Source organism: Epinephelus moara, chromosome 9 (assembly GCF_006386435.1).
Source record: "Epinephelus moara isolate mb chromosome 9, YSFRI_EMoa_1.0, whole genome shotgun sequence".
Classification (NCBI taxonomy): domain Eukaryota; kingdom Metazoa; phylum Chordata; class Actinopteri; order Perciformes; family Serranidae; genus Epinephelus; species Epinephelus moara.
Genome location: NC_065514.1, coordinates 14884023 through 14899094, shown reverse-complemented (window position 1 = coordinate 14899094; position 15072 = coordinate 14884023). Strand labels below are relative to the sequence as shown.

At 41.8% G+C, this 15072-nt stretch overlaps 1 protein-coding gene across 4 annotated transcripts in view; it reads left to right on the top strand.

Annotated features, from left to right (window-relative positions):
• The window catches only part of tnksa (tankyrase, TRF1-interacting ankyrin-related ADP-ribose polymerase a), a 152893-nt gene that overhangs the window by 65683 nt on the left and 72138 nt on the right, over window positions 1-15072 (top strand). The window lies entirely within an intron of this gene.

Below are 15072 nucleotides of genomic sequence, written 5' to 3'. Positions count from 1 at the left end.
ATTTGGAGGTCAGGTGATGCACTGACTGACCCAAAAAGTCTGTCTCTCATACACTGTAATCACAAAAGAAGTAGAGATGCCTGGATTCCTTTTTTTGGGCTGATTCTGACTTTTTAAAGTCTTGGCTGATTCTGATTTTCTGTCTTTGTAAGAACTATTTGACATCATACACAAACTTTGTGTGGTGCAGTGGTTAGCATTGTCGCCTCACAGCATGAGGGTTTCTAGTTTGAACCCAGGGTGGGAGGTTTGAACCCGTGTCAGCATGGGTTTCCTCAGGGTACTCCGGCTTCCTCCCACAGTCCAAAGACATGCAGGTTAATTGGTGAGAATGATGTGAATGTGAGCATGAATGGTTGTCTGTCTCTATGTGTCAGCCCTGTGATAGTCTGGTGACCTGTCCAGGGTGTACCTTGCCTCTTGCCAATGTTACCTAGGATAGGCTCCAGCACCCCATGACCCCCGACAGGATAAGGAATTGAATAGAATCCTCCTGAAAATGAATCCCACAGTACATCCCACTTAATCTAACATATTATACTTTCCCAAAAGACAACAGGTGAAACAGATCTATATGTTCTCAAACAAATTATTTTCATATTAGTGCTAATCGTAAGTGCTATATCGTAGGCAACTGGACTTGGTGGCCAGGTGGGTCAATGACTCACATTGTGACATTAACGACTCTACAAGGGTTCCCACCCACACAGGGTTTATAGCCTGCAACTTCGTACCAGTCATTTAGAACTGAAGAAGCTTCTTGGATGAGAGGCGAAACGTCTTCAAGAAACGCAAGCAAGTCCAGTTGCCTACGATATAGCACTTACGATTACCATAACCTGATTGACTGAGAATCTTCACCGACATATTAGTGCTAGTTGCTCTTAAGAAGTAAAGTCACCAAAAACAGTCTGAAAAGTTGCTAACAAGAGGACATGACAAAGTGTCAGTATTTGACGACCTGGGAATGAGAAGTTGGCATTTTAGCAATTGCCATCTTGGTTTTTCAGAGGTAGAAGTGACTATATTTGGCGTAGAGGTTGGTGCTGTGGAGGAGCGAAGGTTGGATCTGACTGAGCTTAGGACACTGTCAGTAGCCTGTCTGTCACTCAAAGAGGCCTACCCTTAATTATGCATAACTTTAAGCATTAAAATAATGTAAACAGGCGAGTTGTTGTACAAAAATTCACCCTGGTACAGTTTTCATGAAGGAGGAAAACACATTTTTCTGCTGTTAGCTTTGGCAGTTTCCCATGGGGGTCTATGGGGATTAACTCGCTTTTTAAGCCAGCCTCAAGTGGCCATTCAAAGTACTGCAGTTTTTGGGACTTCGGTGTTTAGACCCAGAGTTGCCGGTTGGCCATTCTCTGTGAAGCTGTGCTCGTGATGTTAACCATTGTGCCATGCATGCATGTAAATTCGATTGACACAGTGTCGGCTATATCTGAGACTGATCAGCCGGTCAACAGTCATGGCCGATCAAGCTGAAATCAGCCAATTCCGGTCACCACTTGATCAATCAGTGCATCTCTTAAAAGAAGCATAAAATGATGAATACCTTTTTCTATGCCTCACACACACGCTGATGTTACTTTTTGTCGAATCAACATCTGAGGCACTGGATCCAATAACACTAAAATAAAGATGAGCAAACTAGAATGAGCACAGTTTACAGTTTCCCTGAGTCTCTTGTGCTAATCACCTGAGTGTTATATTTAGAGCATGTAGTCTCTCTGTAATTAGCTGTATGTTTTGCTTGCTTGACAAGTACCAAAAATGTGATCAGAGTTTATCAGTCAGCTAATGTCTCACTTGGGAGTTAATTATACTGTTGTTAGATTGCAGAGTGTGAAGTGAGGCTTTAGGGCTTGAAAAAATGCTGGACATGCTAAATGAAAGGCCAGGTAACACCTGAAGTACACTGGCCAACAGAGGAAAGTGCTGTATTACATCCTGTTTGCTTAATAGAAATGATTTTGTGACCACGGCATCCGCTCATGTGTCCTCAGGGAGTCCTGAGCCTCAGGTTGAGCTCTGCCGGGGTCACAGCAGTGCGTCTGGCTTGTGACTAATTAGTCCCTTGGATGAATAAGTGAGAGAAAAACAGACTACTTTCAAGTTTTGTATTTTCTAGCTTTAGTCGAAGCACTCCCTGTAGTCCTCCATATCACTGTTTTCCAACCTGACAGAGGTAAAGCTTGTTGCTGACCTGTTTTTTCCTTGAGAGCCGAGCGAGATTGAAGCTCTGCTCTGCGGTGGCAATTGGCCAAACAGGTTTGAGATCCCTCATGAGTTCTTACAGGTGTCTCCCGGGGCTTAAGTTGAAACTATTATTTTTTGTCAGTGTAGAGGAGCGTCTGAAACCTTTAGATTATCATGTGAATCTGAAACTTTCTATTAAAAACCTACACTGCTGGAGTATTATAGGATGACTTGCTCCACCTAATTATAGTAGGGACAAAATATCGATATGGGAATATATCATATTACTTCCTCTTGCGATACCTTATAGATACACTGGTGCCAAATATCCACATTTTTATTAAAACATGCTGCAGCTCTAAACAGATTCCCCTGCCAGTTTGACTTAGAAGAGTCACTACTCCATGATTCCTCTTGGAGGCGCTTCTCAAATACATGAGGTTTAAGTGAACAGAAGTTAACTAACTTGATGAAGAAGATCACAGAAGGGATGCACCATCATCTTTTAAGTCGAAAGTCTTGGCCAACTTCAGCTTTTACAGCACAGATGTGACAAACAAAATTGATCGAGACTTCGTGACATGCATGAAATGTCTCATGACAGTATAGTACATGGGCACCACAACAGACACACATAGCCACCTGATTCGTCATCATCCTGATCTCGTCATGGAGAAAACGCTACCGCAGTTGTAAGTAGAGCTGCATGTCATCCAAAACAATCATATTTCAGTTATTTTGACAGTTATTATGATTGCAGTATGAGTTGCAATGTTCATGGGAATGGTAATTTTTGCATCCAATAAGTCAGTATAAAGACACGATAAAACCCGAATTCCCGCCAGGCTGTGCAATGGATGCGAATCGAATGACGTGGAATGTGCGAATAAAGTAGCCCAAATGAAGCGAGTAGCACAATTTTACGTCGGACGTGTATTTGAGAGAGCTGAAGAATCTTGACTTAAAAGACCAATTCGCACTGCAATAGCCAATCAGCATTAAGACGCTTTGGAGTTCATTCAGCGATTCAAGTAATAAGATGTGAAAATTCGCTTTACGTTTCGTGTGAACTCAAAATTGGGGTATTTTTCAGGTACATGGACATTGTAATGTTTCGTAGATTGTCTTGAAATGCATCGAGAATCACTGTATCGTGATACCATCGTTATTTTGGGCAACGTGTCATGATCGTATCATGAGTTACTTTGTGATTCCTGACCCTAATGTAAAGACTCTGAACCAGAATAAGACTTATTATCAAGTAGATTTTCACTTACAAGGAATTTGCTTTGGTTTTTGGTCCATAAATTAAACATACAGTAAACATATTAAGAGGAATAAAAAAAGGCAAAGGACGGCAACGCTCAAGAACGTAAATATAGAATAGAAGAGATACAGTAAACATTGGACAAAGAAACTTAAATAAAGTGCTAAAACATAACAAATATGTACAATATAGCTGTTTCACAATAAGAGATTTGTCTAGATTTTAGCAGGAAGTGCAAAAATATGAGTCAGGGGGTGTGGAAATTTTCACAGTAGAGCAAATATGTGCAATGAGCAGTGATAATAGTCCAAAATGTGCTTTAATGAGCAAATAAGAGGTGGTTATTTAGAAGCCATCACAGAGAGATTGTTTCTTATAAAAGATTTGATTGGTCAAAGACATTTTTCAGAAAACAGAGATTGCTGTGATTTATTGGTCACTTAAGCAGAGCCCACTGTATTTTATTGGTTGCCATGACAACAAGGGGGTCGGAGGAGCCAAAGGGAGCCTTTTACTCTCTACTCTTGGTAGCTGTCATATAAATGCTGTAACAGCCTTGAGGAGGCTCTTCTGTATAATTAGGGGCACTTCAGTGTTGTTGATGATGCTCAGCTGCAGCTTGTATCCATCATATCACCGTCAAACCCATAATTGTGAGAGAACATCTCCTCTGGCTATTATCCGTGCAGGTGGCCTGCTGGGGACGTGATGCCCCGAGGGAAAACCTTGTAATTTGAAATTTTTGGGAGATGCAGGGGACAAACACAAGAGATCATTGAAATGTAATGGTTCATAAGTAGATGAATGTGACCAACGAAGCGACCAATAAAAACTGTGCTCAGACACATTCTTAAATGACCTCTCCTGCACAGTCTGTGTTTGTAATACTCTTTAATTGCTCAGACTGAAGGCAGTCATGCACAGTAGATGGAATATATTTTCACGCTAGCGCAGTTTTACCCTCGTTATGGTCTCAGGGTAATTTAATGGGGTGATGGGGATTTACATTCCCACTGCTAACAGAAGTTACTGAGTGAATTCTGCGTAATAGCTTTAGATATAAGGTAAAACTGAGGAACAACAAAAACTTCCCACTTGTCATTCTTGTCCTTTGACTAAATCCATTAATGGAAGTCAGCCTGCTGGCAAGTGTGAATGCGCGGCCATTAACAGCTTTTATTCAGATTCAGTTCAGACTTACTGTCACCTTCTTTTTTAAGGTGCATTCGAATACAAATCATGTTTTGTCGTATGATTAGGCTGAATATGTGGTTAAAGTATGGTGCAGTTTGGCGAATTATGAGTGTAAATGGCAATTGAAAACAGTTTAACACACAATGAGAGGCAATCTCTCGCGACAAAAACAGATACATGGGCCTTTGATGAAAGTACAATTAGATTTAAATATAATACTGTTATATAACTTAATACGATGATTTAGAGTGACAGATAATGGCGTCACTCAAGAGCATTTTGTAGATTAAATGCATGCAAACATGCAAAATCAACATGATCTCATAGAAATATGTAAATGATCACAACCTCTTCACACTGCTTTACATATTGGTGGCACAGTTGGGTCTACAGTAGGCACCAAAACTACTTGGTTAGGTTTAAAAAACGGTTGTGTGTTTGGTTTGAAAAAAACTATTTATGTACCGGACATGGTAGTAAGGCTTCTGTCTGCCTGTCCCCATCATCCCGTCATTACCTTATGACCTCTTACCTTACACGCAGTGCAAGCAAAGTATTCAGTCAGATTTCCTGTAGGAATTTTCCAGGGAACTTCCTGTAATGGCCTCTGTTGTTTGCATTTGGCTCGATCACAGAAAGCCTTTTGCAGGTTGTAAAATGCGAGGCACACCGCACTGCCATTTTTAAAAATTGAATGCCACTAGTGAAGAGAAAAAAAAACAAACACTTGCTGTGCCTTTTCTATTGTTGCCAGGCAACCACAGACTCCGTACGTTAACCTTCCATGTAATCAATCTATCGTTTATTTATTTATTTATTTTAGTTATTTCACAGTAATTAGTATCTAGTTCCTAAAATGTTCAGGCAGAGGGTACTTGCTGTAGCGTTGGTTGAGGGTGAGAGGCTGTCAGTTAATAGTTTGTTGGGCACAGGGAGACAGAGATCTGTGTGGGTACATGAGACCCTGAAAAAGTGGATGGGTCATGGGGAGTACCACCAGTTGGTCCAGGAGCTTCGCCTCCATGATGGACGTTTCCAGGCATATTTTAGGATGACTCAGGGGCAGTGTGACAACCTACAGTCTATTGTTGGGCCGTATAGCTCTGAGTATCCAGCAGCGATTACCACCAGTTTCTCCTCCATTGTTTACCAACTGTAAACTTGTTGTCGTGACCACCACAGAAGGCCCGCCTCTCAAATCATCCAATAGGACAATGGGAAAAAATATGATGAAAGAAGAGATGACGTGGGGCGCTTTGGGTTAACGTTAATTCAACTTCAGAGTGCTCTGACAAAAACGCCAGGTGTCTAGAGCGCAGAAACATGAGGTGCATCACAACGCAAAAACCGCGAGCAAAAAGCTTCATTCTCATTAAAAACAATTACAAAAGGCGCCTCCAGCTGCTGAAACGCTTTCTGTGTGATCAGGACCTAATCCTGTATGTATCGGTTTAAAACAAAAACCAGGACCTAATCCTGTATGTATCGGTTTAAAACAAAAACCATAATAGCTAAAACATTCATTCGTTTTGAAACATAAACTTACGGCTTTTGTCTTCCGTGTCATCACGTTGCATTCACGTAATGACGTCATTGCAATACGTTAATGTGGTGCAAAGCACGTGAAAATGTGTAGTGGCGCCAGAGGAATGAATGATGAATCCGTCACATCACCTTTGCACTCTGCTCATAAAAATGAGCATATCTCAAAGACTAATTAATGTACATAGTTCAAATAAGTTATGGAGTGTTGAGAAATATTTTGTTCATGTTTAAATATCTTTTGGATCGATATGTTTTTCTGTTTTTATTTTGCAAAATCTGATGGAAAAACGTCAGATTTTTGTATTTTTTTTAACAGCACAATCATACCTTTGTCACTGATTTTGGTTATTGATTTACATAATCTTTTATCTTAGGTTGTACAGGTTTAAAGGCTATTATTTTAAGATACTTCAAAAAATGGCAACACAATAAGCAAAAATACCAATGTAGGCACTGGTGGACCATTTCTGTTGAGTTTCAAGGGTTAAAAGAAGTCAGCCTTGAGTTTTAGTTTCACACAGGACACGAACAGCGGTCTCCTGGCAAGTAACATACACAACAACACAGTGTACACATACATATCTGGGGATCACACAACGTGGTTAAGGCTTCCACGCCACAGCCACCAAACCAGGCTCACCACCATGTTATCCAATTCCCCCAAACAAATACCATAACATGTACACATATACAATACATACACACACACCCACATACATCCACACAGTAATATCCAATGTAAGACGTGATAACACACACACATACACACACACTTACATTTATCGGAGTATGAACAGAAATTGTGTGTCCACCACAACACAGAATCCTCATTGACCTTCCATCGGCACAGTTTCCATGGCGCCACCACCACACATGGCGCGGTGTGAAGAGGTCGTGGTCGTTTAACATGTTTCTGTGAGATCGGGCTGTGCAAAATATGACACTGTTGGATGGCACATTGAGCATTACTCAGAGGACACACACACACACACAGACAGATTTTTGGAGGACAGTAATGATAATCACGGACAAAACAGAGCGTGGCAGAATCCTAATGATTGATAATAATGATGCGTCCCTTAAAATTAAACGAGAGCCTCTTTATCTCTCTCTTTCCCCGTCTCTGTCTCTCTGTCTGTCTGTCTCTCCCCTTCCCCTCCTCCTCCTCCTCCTCCTCCTTCCTCTCTGTTTCATTTTAATTAGAAGTGGCACAGGCTCTCCGTCTCCCCTCTTCAACCGCACACTCACACACAAACACACAGATCTGAAGCATAAATGTTGATTGCAAATGCCTCTTGGTTGAATTAAAAAGCTCTGCTTGTACACAGCGGCAGGCACGCATGGGACGACGGCGAGGGCAAACAAGATGGAGAGGGATACCATGTGGCCAAAAGTATGTGGACAGCCGTGACCACATGCTGTGGGTTTGGTCTCCAGTTAGGGGAACTCTGGATGCTGAAGCAGACAGTTATAGTTTAGACGACAATAAGGCAGCGAGTCACATGAGTTTTAAGTGGAGTGGAGGTTGTTATGGTAGCATATGAACGCTTATGTTTCGGGAACAAGATGTTCGACGATCACATATGGGTGTAATGTTTGTTGTCCACGTACTTTTGTGGTGTAATGTGGGAAAACCTCCACAGCTCTAATTCTAGTAAGAGCTTTTTGTTCTTATTGCACTGCTCTATAGTATAGGCAACAGCAGTGTAACATCTGTGTGTGTGTGTGTGTGTGTGTGTGTGTGTGTGTGTGTGTGTGTGTGTGTGTGTGTGTGTGCGCGCGCGCACACACTCGGATGATTGAGGGCCCATCAGAGTGGGATATTATTAACACAGCTGAGTGGAGAGCGTTATCAAGCTGCCTCTATTGAAACCTACTGCTTACTCCCACACACACACACACACACACACACACACACACACACACACACACACACACACTGCTGCCTCAGGAAAAAAAAAGTATGTGCTTTCTGACTACCCATTGCTATTGCACACACACGCACACACACACACACACACACAGGCTACATAGACTCATTTGCTTTCTCCCTCTTTCTTAATGCTCAGTTTTCCTCCCTTATACGCTCGGCTGCTGCCAGCACCTCCAACCACTGACTGACTGTCTGCATTCGCTCTAGAAATGTTCTGTTTTTGAGGGAATACATTTCATGTTTTGGACTCTGTTGAGCTCCGTCTGTTGTGGATGTGTGTTTGCCTGTGTTTGTGTGTGTGTGTGTGTGTGTGTTTATGAATATTGTGAATTTTGGATCTATATCTTACCAGTGAGAATCATCGCACCCACTCGCGTCCTAGCTGGCACGAACATCAAAGACACAGACAACTGAGGAGCAAGATTCAGCTTCACAGAGAGGAAGAGAGAAAGAGGAAAGAGAAGAGAAGAGACTTTTCATTGAAGTCTTGTTTAAATGTTGATTATGGGAGCTTATCCTTCTGAGAGCGCAGTGACTGACGGTGTTTATCATCTCTTTTCAGTGGAAAACGTGGGACTCCAAAAGTGAACTTTTCAGGAATAGAATACAGTGGATATTTGACTTCATGAAAAGACTAGGAGGCCCTACGATACCATTTAAACACTATGTTAATAGGGCTGTTGCAGTGAAAGAATTTCACTGGTGGTGGTTAAGGGTGGCAATGTGATATGCAGTACTGCCACCATTCTTTGCTTTGTTGTCTTTTTTACACTATATTTATCCTGAAAATGAAAATTACATACTTGCCCTCTGTTAAATGCAGAAAACAGAGGGCAATGAGTCAGTGTGTTTTGTTTTTCTTTAGCTGGTTGCCATTAAAGAGAATATCCGCAAGCGAAAATGTCGGCACGTCAATACAGCGCTCTGAATGAAGAGAAGGAGGAAGCTCACTGGTAGAGGGGATGGACCCTCTGGTCTGTGTGGGTTCAGTATTCATTTCTTCTCCATTGTTGTTGTTGTTCAGCGATGTGATAGTTGGTCTTCGTGGTATTTGTCCCACCCCTCTTCCACTGTGATTGGGCAGCCGGGTAAAGAGTGACAAGCACGAGTGACTGTGACGTTTTACCCAAATATTTTTCAACTCTCTGGGACCAGAAAAAGACGCCAAAATTGTAATGGTCAGCGTAGAATAGATGCTCAGTGCCTTGTCATGCTACTTGCATTTGTAGAGTGTAAATAGTGGGGCTGCTTCATTGGTCGCTTTTGAGAAGGTGAAGGACGAACCCAAGGTGATGTGTAAACTCATCTTCATTGGTCGACTACAAACATGACGTATCATCTGAAACATGTCAGTAGCTACATGCCCATTAGCCACTTAGCACAATCATTACTGCTTTGCCGACAGCGTCATTAACAGGCGGCTCGCTCAGTGTGTGACGTGCACTTGTAGATAAAATATAGGTCTATATTAATGAAGGTTCATTAGTACGGTTTTGTATTTCTCTGTAATGTAGCACAGTGTTAACAATGTTACTGATACTATTCTTTGTCACACCTTCAACTCAAGCCATTGTGTTGCCCCGCCCAAAGTATATCATTTGATAATTAAATTAATATCATAAACATGCAGGCGACTAGTCGACTACTGGCCCTAAATGACGACTGTTGGTCGACTGGGAAAATTCTTAGTCGGGGCAGCCCTAGTGAATAGGCAGTGCGGTTGGCTTGTCAATAGCGTGATATTGCCACATTGCCCCACAGGTAAGAGTGTGTTTTTGATTTGGAGTGAACTGTCCCTTTTACTCACGGTAGTATTCATATTTTCCACTGTATTTTAACTTGTTTGATAACCTGTCGTTATACTGTTTCATTTTCAGGTTTCCATTGACATGACGGCACTGTTATAAGGGAAAGTTGCTGACACAAGGTCGGCTGTTTCCTGAGCTTTTTACTGTACAATCGAATGAGGCTCTTTTCATTTCACTTGCTGACATCTCAGTATTGAAAAATGTGACAGCATGCCTGGGAACTCTCCCTCAGATCAGAGTCGAGGCCGTCGTGGCTCTTGTCTTGGCGGAAGTTGGCTCATGTTTACAAATCCAGGTGAACACAACACAAGGTCGTGGGAATGATGAATGATTTTTTCACAGCGGTGTCAGTGTGCGCTTAAATGTAACCTGTTGCCCTGACGCAGAGAGATATTAGACTCATGCTCCTTTTGAAACAAATAATAGAAATATCCAGAGGCATTTGTGAACCGTTCAGGTGACAGATGACAAATAGGGCGAGGAGAAGTTTTAATAAACTTTTGTCAGTGATAAATTTAACCTCTTGCTTTCATGCAAGCCCCTGGCATGTTGTTGTCTCAGGGAGATGTATGCAGCTGCAGCTCGATGGTGCAGAAGTAGTTTGTCAGGAAGAATCAGCTGTCACAATTTCTGTCTCCTAAACTCAAAACTGTTACAATAGGTGCAAAATTTAATAAATTAATATATAAATAAAATACATTTAAATCATTCTAAAACACCCACTGTAGTTTAGAGGGGACCTATCTTGCATTTCCTTATTTTCTGTTGTATATTTTATCTTAAGATGTCGTCTGTTTTTATATTAAATGTGGCCAAAGTTTTAGATAATGACATAAACAAACAAATGTAAAACTAATCCCCATAAGCAGAAACATCAGGTTTCAGACGGTTATAAATACTCTGTGTTGGCTACAAGATGACGTCAGCTCGTAACAGATTTCATTATGGTAATCTGCTCCAGGCACACTACTGCAGGTCTTTATATTACATAGCCCACACTGCTACATGTAGCTACATGTAGCTACATGCTAACATCAGGGAAACGTGATCTTGGCTTTTGATGTTGTTAATTCCTCCCTGATTTCAGATCAGATTCCTACTGGAACATGTCTGGTTGTGAAGATGTCAGCTTAGAAGCTTTTGTTTGTGAATTTTTGCGGTACAAAGTACCTGTTCTCCTTTACAGTCATTCCCACGGCTGCAGTGGCAGTGTAGAGACGCCAAGAGACGGAAGACCTGGAAACACTGACCAATCAGAGCAGACTAGGGTTTTTTTGGGGGGAGAAGGGGGTTCAAAGACACATGCACTAAATAGAAAGTGAAGACAGGTGTTCCAGCACAGACATCATAAGAAAAATAAAGTGTTTTTTGACCATTAAAGCATGTAAACATGTTCTATTAGAAACCCAAAATGCAAGTATGAACCTCAAAAATTGAGCATAATAGGTCCTCTTTAAAAGAACATTTATTTGTAATTAATATTTTATTATTCAAGTATCTTGCCGAAGACTAAATTTTGCAAGATTACATTGAACGCATCATGATAACGTTATAATTTGCCTTCGCCCAATACTCATTTTTACCTAAAGGAGCTGAACGCATCATAATCTAACTTAGTGCAACCTCCATCAGCAGTTGCGCTCCTCCTGCTGATGTCAACACAGATTTGTGGTTCACAATGTAGCATCATAATGGAAGAAGAAGGGTGTGTCCTCTAGCACGCCAGTAGTGAGTTTACGGTGTCCTTTTGTTCCAAAGGCGTCCAAGGGAAGATCTATGCTTGTCCCAATTACACGTCTTCTATTGTCCCTGGGATGGCATGATGCTGTTATAGTGTCGGGTTCCCCTTCTTAGCCTGTGCAAAATTGATATGACACAACAGAAAAACATCAGCCACTGCCATTAGTGAATGTCATCTTGTTTTCCGTTAGGCCGATGGCAGTAAATAGGGCGAATATCGGCTGCCACTGATGGCTTATAAATGCGGCTTATAAATCTGTGTATCCCTAGAATTCTCTTGGGCGTGGAGGTTTAATGTTTTATTGCTGAAAATTCAACTTTACCAGATGAAGTGATAAAATACATGATACTGGTAGTTTGTACACCACGTATGGACATGTTAATGTAATAAACAGTAGCTTATTGGCTAAAATAAACACCAAGACAAGAACTTCCAGTTTGGTCCCCGGATAAAATAACACTGAACTTTTCATTGAACTGTACAAATGTAGAAGTGATACTTTATAGATATGATATTGATACATTTTATTGAATGGCACCTGACAGCAGATATCTGAAAAGTATATTCGACTGGCATGTCCGTCTGAGAGTGAAAGTAAGAAAGTCACTTTCTGTTGCTTTCGAGGAGTGTTTTCATGAAGTTACTTTCAGAGCTGCTGAGCTTTAAACTTTCTGTGGAGCCCTCAGCTCCTCGGGAAAGTCAGTGTTTATAGCCGAGAGGCAGAGCAGATAGACAGGTGATGGCTGAGATATAAGTATGTGTGTGTGTGTTGCTGTGTGAGTGTGCATGGAGAGCACAAGATGAGAAGACTAGCTGTAGGTTATTTATCTTCCAAGCTCTTGGCTGGGCTGAGCTGTCAGCGCCTTATAGAGAGTGTGTGAGTGTGTGTGTGTGTGTCAGTCAGAGGAAGAGCACACAGATTTGCTAATATGTTTATTGATCCAGTCATCTGACACTACTCATCTTGTTAGCACGTCCACCAGCTGATGTGCAGCCCTGACCTGAGTACCAAGGCGGCTCACACAGTCCAGTTATTATCTGTTTAACTGCCTCTTTTTAAATCTCCTTAATTTAAATATTCAATATGACCACATGTATGGTCGGGGGAAGTTGGTTCAGTCTTGTTTAAAGATATCTTTTCAAGGGAGGCCTTGACAGAAATGTCTACCTCAAATTCATTTTGATGTTAAACATATCTGAATATCGACTCTATGGATTTATTCAAGTCCAATCAGCCAAAACATTAAAGCACTGACAGGTGAAGTGAATAACACTGATCATCTTGTTACAGTGCTGGAAAACCTTTGGTCATGGTGTTCATGCCATTTGACAGTCACCACTGACTAGGGCTGCCCCCGACTAAGAATCTTCCTAGTCGACCAATAGTCGTCTTATAGGTCGAATGTATATACTTTGAGCAGGGGTTTGAGTTGAAGGTGTGACAAAGAATAGTATCAGTAACATTGTTAACAGTGTGCTACATTACAGAGAAATACAAAACCGTACTAATGAACCTTCATTAATATAGACCTATATTNGGAAATTAACGTGACTCCTGTCTGACTGCTGAGCGTGGCCACTTCCTGTGTCTGTCCTTTCAAATTCACTTCCCACATGGTCCAGTTCTTGCGGACTAATGACCTTTCTGGTCAACGAATGTTTGGTAGACTATTAGGGGGTAGCCCTACCACCAACCCAAACAATGTTGCAGACCAAGTACACCCCCTCATGGCAACGGCACTCCCCAGTGGCAGTGCCCCCCCAGCAGGACAATGTGACATGCCACTCTGCAAAAACTACCCAGGAATTGCCTGAGGAACGTGACAAAGAGCTTAAGGAATTGACCTGTCCTCCAGATACCACAGTGATCCTGGCAGTACCCCAGAGGTCCATACCGTGTCCATACCTCGACAGGTCAGAGCCAAGTCCAATCCACGGGGGAGCCTCTGACCTGTCAAGGCATGGACACAGGACTTCTGTTGGTGTCCTGTGGTGTCTGGCGCCAGGGTGTTAGCGACAAATCCTTTGAGTTCTGTTGGCTGCGAGCTGGGGTACCTGTGCATCCCACGGATGTTTCGGCTGATCGGTGTACCCTCAGTTGACTGAAAACTTGGGAGTATGTGACTGCTGTGGTACATCGGCAAGAATGCAGGAATGCTGGCATAGTATCTTTTGTAGTTTTAATATTAGTGGTATCTGGTATAACCAACAGGTAGGTTTGTGTAGTTCTGCAATACAGCAAGAAAGCAAGACTGGACAGACACCATTAATACAAAGGCACAGCAACAGTGCTGACTAAATAAATAAAAATGCATCTCATAACCCCACCAGTAGATTGTGCAAGTTGATAAGCAATATGAGCTATTTTAAAAAGATGTTATGGATCAGAAATGGATCTATAAGTGCTTGCAGGCACAGGAAAGGGTTCTTTTCCATGTCTAAACATGAACACTCATGTTCTATGGCGTGCCTTATTGCTATATACTGAAGGCCTTTCCTTGACACTGGTAAATCTCTTTAAAGCTATCTAAAGGCAGCAGGTATCCGCTCCTTCTCTGGTCTCTTGACTGGAGCAATGTTGCTTAGCAATGCCGCAGTTATGCACAGCAGATCTGCAGGTTACATTTTGTGCAACCAACATATCTTCTGATTAATTATTCTACACATCATTTGTGTTGGAGACTGACACATCAAAAACAGTTGACACAGCTCCATGAAAAATTGTGAATCCCTTAAAACTTCTCTATGTTTATAGCTCTCTCAGGATCGTTCTTTTACCTGGTGACTCTATCCTAAATACCGGGGTAACCGCGGTAATGGCTGCATGCTTCAGAATTTTTTGAAGGAGGGTGGCCAAAATGTCGCCTGGAGCTCCACATTTTAATTATATCAAAGGTAGATGTGAAGTTGTGATGAGCAACATGATGTGAAAATGACTGTTAAGGTTCATTGGAATTTCCGTTCCAAGTCCCTGACGACAATAAGTTTCCTCCGAGGACAGGATTCCCAAACTGCCAGTGCGTCAGTCATGATGGGAATGGCTCTGTGAGTAAAGGAGGGGGAGAGCAGTGAATGTGATCCAGACAGGGATTTATTTTACCCACTTTTCTCCATGGTTTGAACACTAGAAATAAAAAGAAATTGTAAATCGTTAATTAACATGTTTAAAGAATTTTCCAGAGTCTATTTCCTTGATTCAAACACAGCAATATGTGGTATTACGACCAATTCAAAGAGACCCAGATGAAACTGAGACTGGTTGTTCCTGCCGGGCAAACTCAAGGAATAACATCAGAGCTTCACACACACACACACACACACACACACACACACACACACACACACACTCATGCAAACGACACTAAACAAAATGGTCCAAATG